This window comes from Engraulis encrasicolus, chromosome 2 (genome assembly GCF_034702125.1).
Source record: "Engraulis encrasicolus isolate BLACKSEA-1 chromosome 2, IST_EnEncr_1.0, whole genome shotgun sequence".
NCBI lineage: Eukaryota > Metazoa > Chordata > Actinopteri > Clupeiformes > Engraulidae > Engraulis > Engraulis encrasicolus.
Genome location: NC_085858.1, coordinates 2,170,581 through 2,176,690, shown reverse-complemented (window position 1 = coordinate 2,176,690; position 6,110 = coordinate 2,170,581). Strand labels below are relative to the sequence as shown.

Sequence of the window (6,110 nt, the reverse complement as noted above, 5' to 3'; positions counted from 1 at the left end):
CTGGGGGCCCTGCAGAGCCTGGCAACGGCGGAACTCGCGGGCCACGGCGCGGCGGTAGTAGTTGCGGTCGGTGTACTGTAGGTGGCGCCCTGCACGCAGCAGCGCTCGGTACAGCTGCAGCACGGCACTGCGGGACCAGCCGCCCATCAGGGATACACGCGCACACACCTGGCTCACACACACCTGCCAGAGAGAGAGAGAGGGAGAGAGAGGGATGTTAGAAGGCAGTAGCAGTCGATACCAGCTGCCCAACATAGAGAGACACACACACACACACACACACACACACACCTGTCACTGGACAGAGAGAGAGAGAGAGAGAGAGAGAGAGAGAGAGAGAGAGAGAGAGAGAGAGAGAGAGAGAGAGAGAGAGAGAGAGAGAGAGAGAGAGAGAGAGAGAGAGACAGACAGACAGAGAGAGAGAGAGAGAGAGAGAAAGAGAAAGAAAGAGAAAGAGAAAGAGAAAGAGAGAGATGGAGGTCAGAAGGCAGCAGTTCTCAGATTCTCTCACAGACAGACAGACACACACACACAGTGCTGATTCGGTCAACCATCGGTCAAATGGTCATCGGTTAACATCTCTAACACACACACACCTGAGAAAGAGAAAGCCAGCGAGAGAGACAGACATACAGACAGGCAGTCAGTGAGTGAGTGAGTGAGAGAGACAGACACAGCAGCCAGAGAGACATACACAGCCAGAGACGGATAGATACAGACAGCCAGAGAGACGGAGCGAGAGACAGAAACAGCCAGGGAGACAGAGATAAAGAGAAAGATAGTTATGTTCCAAGGCACAGTTAGAAGAGGACATGCTGAATCACCACCACCTGACACCCTCAGCCATCTCAGAGTTCTTCTACTAGACGCAGAGAGAACAATGTGACAGCCAACTAAGAAGTCATTACATGCAAGCTTACCTATATGGATCTTTTTGAAAACGCATTGGTTTTGGCCTTCCAATTACACATAAACAGAATTTTAACATCTGTATATTATGTGTAAAGCCGGATCACACCGCACTCTCGATTAAAAGGTGCCAAACATAAACAAAAACTGTGTAAAATTGAAAGAACTGAGCCCTGAGGAAGGTCAGTAGACCGAAAGCTTGGCCTATTAAAAAGAACACAAAGGGGATTTAAGTGTGCAGACATTTTTCTTTCAACATCTGTATATTAAAAATCTAAAGGGTAATGTGCACTTGTTACAATGGAGTTTTTATTTGAATCCACATATTGTGTTAACACCCTAACAGAATTTTTTTTTAAATCCACTTTTAAAAATATCTGGATATGTGTAAACAGCACTAAGTCAACAGATCCTACTGTACTGACCGACATCCTATTAGTAGTTTCGTTTTCAAAACCATCTACACGAGAGACATTACACGAGAGAGCTTTTATAAACACACTGGCAGCTGGGCAGTTTCCACTCCATGACTCAAAACAACAACACTGATCTATTTCAGTGGACTACTTTCTGTGGCGAAATGACAACAAACCTCTAATGAGATTAAGCGACATGAAAGTCCCCATTGGGCACTGTGATCACACAACACATCACAGCACAGCACATGGTGCACTGACAAAACACAACCATATTCCACCATCACACACAAACAGGTGGGCAGCCATAGGGCATGGGGAGCAGTGTGGGGAGTGAGGGACAGTACACTACACAGTTACATCATGTTATCCAGAGCGACTCACAAATCCAGGACAAGGGCACCTCAAGTGAGATGGGGAGTGGAAGGTGGGATTCGAACCTGGAACCCTCTGATCTGAAGCTCATCTCCTAAACCACTAGAGCGAAGCTGCTCCACACATTATCCAAAGCATAAACAACAACAACAGCAACATTAACATAAACTACGACAACCAACATGAGGGGGAAATACAGTGTTACTCAGGCATAACAAAGTTACAGCAGGAGGGTGCCAAATGCCTGGAGTTCATTTTACTAACAAGGGACTGTGAGTGCGTTACAATATGCGACCTTGCCTCCTCCACTTGTGCTTGTCTCCTCGTCCCGCCTCCTGGCCCCTCCTCTGTGGAGAAAACGATAAAGTTTCCCAGCTGTCAGCCTAGCCACAACAACTTTTGAGGGACTGTTTTTCATTCACCATCCCAATTGCAAATGAGAAAAAGACTCTACAATTGAGCTTTTGCAAGATATTGAAATATAGTGCTGTTGTCAGTGATGTCATCATGACATATTACTTCCTGCCTGGTACAAGGAGAGAAGCAAGTGGAGGAGGCAAGTGGAGGAGGCAAGGTCGCATATTGCAACGCACTCCATGATGGAGAAGCCTATGCATTTCCTGGATCCATGTGATGTCAGGTGAACGCCCCTATAGGAGACGTTCAGTTAGGAGACCTTTGGAGGCTTTAGATTGAGAATGAATGGAGTTCCCTTCGCACTGTAGATGGTGGTAGCGCACATCTCATGCAAGCAGTCACCAAATGCCACAGAAAGAGAAGAAGAAAAAGGGGACAACGCCCCCTTAAGATGTTTGGAGTGGCCATCACTAAAGTTGTGGGTGAACCCTAACGGTCACGCCAACCAGTCTGGCTCTTTGGTGTAGCGATCAGAGCCCCACTATGGTAGCCCAGAAGTTCCGGGTTTCAGTCATGGCAGGGCAACTCTACTCTCCTTCGCCATCTCCAGTCTTCAGGCTCTAAAACGGGTATCAAACTTATATTCTCTGATGGCCAAAATTAAAAGCTGAAATTATGTCACAAGCCGAACCAAAATTGTTCATGCACGCACTTAATACTCAAAGTCAAATTTCACAAACACTCATTCTCATCGTACATAGTAGTTCAAATGAGCCTGTCTGTTGCATGAATGAGATGTTATAGAGGCCCAATCATACTTCTGTTACAGCCCAAATCAGATGTTCGGGGGATGTTATAGGCTATTAAGTAATGGTGCATGTGGACCATCTGTAATAGACAGTTAAAATTATCTTGCACGCACCTCGTCATGGGGGAGCTTAAAGGGGAAATCTAATCACTCCTTCCCACCTGCCACTGTCAAGAATCCAACCTGAGCTGGACCTGCGAACCTGCCCTCTTATCACATGTAGTACGCGATTACAATTTTGGCAAAATGTAAGTTTTTACAGTTCTCGCTCTGATGTCACAAGGGCTTCTTTTTAACACAGACGTCTGCTGTAAGAGCTAGAATACTGGAATCAAATTCTAGAAGAACTAGGGGGGGAGAAACCCTCAAAAGGATCAACTGCTAAACCTGCGTAGCACATAAAACCTGAGCTACCCTGCATCCAGAGCCTCCGTATCCAACACTGCATAAAGAAAGCCAAACACATCATCTATTCCTCTTTACCCAACATCTAGCTAGAGACACAGTCTGGCCATACAGGCCCGTACCAATAGCCTTTTTGTGCCTTTTAGCACAATAATCTTTCATAAGTAAGTTTATATATGACAACAAACTAAGCACTTATATCTCGTAGCCTATCATAGCTCTGAAATAACATTTCATAAAGGAAAGACACCAAGTTATTATCTTCTTTTAACATGCAGATCATGCGGTGAGGTTATGATGCATTACGCAATACACACAGAAGAGGACCGCCTGATGAAAGACTGCAGTCCTAGTGAGAGGTATTTATGGCCTGAGGATGCCCTAATGACCACATCATTACCACACACACACACACACACACACACACACACACACACACACACACACACACACACACACACACAAGTCATGCACACACACTGACAGCGCAAACCCAACAGCAGTAGTGTACGCAATGTCATTACCTTGTATGACAGTGAATATACACCTCACCTCAGACAGGGGTGGTGTGATAGGTTAGGTAGACAATGAACTATCTAGGAGAAAGAAAGAAAGACTGACATCTTGGAAACAAAATGACCGCCTGTTTCCATGGTATATATGAACTCATACAGGTGTAGTTGCCAATGTGGTGTTTGTTTTAAAGGGCAATGTAAGGAAAGTAGAGTAGAGTTGTAGAGTATCATTTATTGATCAAGATGGAAATTAATATGTCAACATGTCCCATGATCCAGAGATGTCGGTGTCCGTGTGTAAACTGCAAAGCACATGCATGTATGACACCTTCAATACTTTCGTTGGTATTTTTTTTTTATATATATATATATATATATAAGCCCTCTTAAAGTGTAGCAAAGAAATCGGACAAACAACCTTGGCATTTCTTGGCCTGACCAAATGCTATGGCTGGATCAGTGCATTTCCAACCGCATTCCAACGTCGAAGCTAATTAAGCTGGCTGCCAAGTTCAAGCTGAGGATATTTATAACAAATGCCACAGCATTAGCGAGACACTTTAAACAAGATAAGGTTCTCGTTTTCATAATTATCGCACAATTGTATCTGACTAAGCATGACGTTACTTAGCTTCGAAGGCTAACGTTAATGTTCGCTGAATGTTGGCTCATTTCACATGTTTTAACAACCCGAACCCAGTGAACTGCAGCTCCTCGCTTGTCTTGATTTGCTTGTCAATGAGGGGTGTTAAACGAAGAGCACAGTGCCAAAAAGCAAGAGACAGCTACAGGTATTTTGGACAGCCGACACAGGCCATGTTGAATAGGAAGGCACCACTGACGTTAGCTGCTAACATGAGTGGTGTAGCAGCGGCATCAATTCTGTCCGTTTTTAATCATACATCCACAAGATTATGGGAAAGACAGTTGAGCTTAAGCCATAGAAATACGGGTACTTACGCTTAATACCCAAAGGAAGAGAAAAATGTTTGTGCCCAAAAAATGTTTCTCATAATGTCTAGGGCTCTCCGTCAAACCAGGGTCAGTGGAGACTCGGAAAACCGGAAGAAGACAGCGGTCTGATTTTGTCAGCGCTGTGATCACATCCGTTTTTTTCCCATAAGAGCTCTTTTTTTTGTACATGCAGCAGCATCAATATATTTTAATGACATAAGATAAAATGATGTCCATAAGACCAATCAAACTAGTGTGTGAAAGAAATTCAAAACAGTAAGGAAAAAAACAAGAATTTTAGGTGGGGAAAAGTGACAACTTGACAAAAAATTGACAGGAACTTGTAGGTGTTACAACACAGCCCACGCGCCCAGTGTGCCCTTGCCTGGTTGACACTCACGAGCTAAGTGTGCGAACCAGTGATTCGTCCTATTTGCAGTTCTCTCATCAATACATAGGCTACATATTATGTGTGTGTGTGTGTGTGTGTGTGTGTGTGTGTGTGTGTGTGTGTGTGTGTGCGTGCGTGCGTGCGTGCGTGCGTGCGCGCGCGCGTGTGTGTGTAGTGCCTTTTGTGGTGTCTATTCAATGTCTGTCTCTCTCTCTCTCTCTCTCTCTCTCTCTCTCTCTCTCTCTCTCTCTCTCTCTCTCTCTCTCTCTCTCTCTCTCTAAAGGTGTCTGACAATAATAGGCCACTTGGTGTCAACACTGTCATTCAATTTTGGCCTACCACTTTTCTCACATTTTATTGGAAGCATTATGTAGCTTATGTACAGGATATTAATGTGGTCTTAGTTGCCTTGCAAAGGCACTTATACCATGCATGAGGGAGGTCACTGGAGAGCGCACACACTCTTCCAAGTTCCTAGTGGTAGGCGTATGGGCTTTGAACAGGCACTCTGATCACAAGAACAACCGGTTATAACCATGACGCCACACACTAAGCACTGCCATTTTAAATAATTTATAATAAAATATTAGCATACAATGTTCTGAGTGACTCTCATTATAAAGTGTACAGTAAATTAAATAGGCCAAGCCAATTGTCCTATTCTTGAGTTCTCAGTTGGACCTTTACACAGTCGGTAACCCTTCCTCCCTGTTCAGACTTCAGACTCAAATTTTATCTATTTATTTCACCCTTTTGAACTGACTTGTTTTTTAATTTCTTTTTCAATGATCAAACTATCCAGTCTTTTGTTTCCCCCCCAAGAATCCAGGAAATGAGAGAGAGAAATATTCTGTGTGCTGTGTCAGGAGGATAGCTTGTGAGCTTGTGAATCCTCGTTTAAGTGGTCACACACATTTTGAGAGCACGTTACAAGGTCACTTCAAAAATACACTCCTTCAGTTCCAGTGAAAGGAGGGAAT

At 44.1% G+C, this 6,110-nt stretch overlaps 1 long non-coding RNA gene across 1 annotated transcript; it reads right to left on the bottom strand.

Annotated features, from left to right (window-relative positions):
- Positions 1–161: 161 nt before the first annotated feature.
- LOC134465830 (uncharacterized) lies at positions 162–4,838 on the bottom strand. Its single transcript, XR_010038187.1, has 3 exons — positions 4,746–4,838; positions 3,795–3,862; positions 162–183 (listed from the first exon to the last, which is right to left on the bottom strand). It is a non-coding gene; the product is annotated as an uncharacterized LOC134465830 (long non-coding RNA).
- Positions 4,839–6,110: the final 1,272 nt, after the last annotated feature.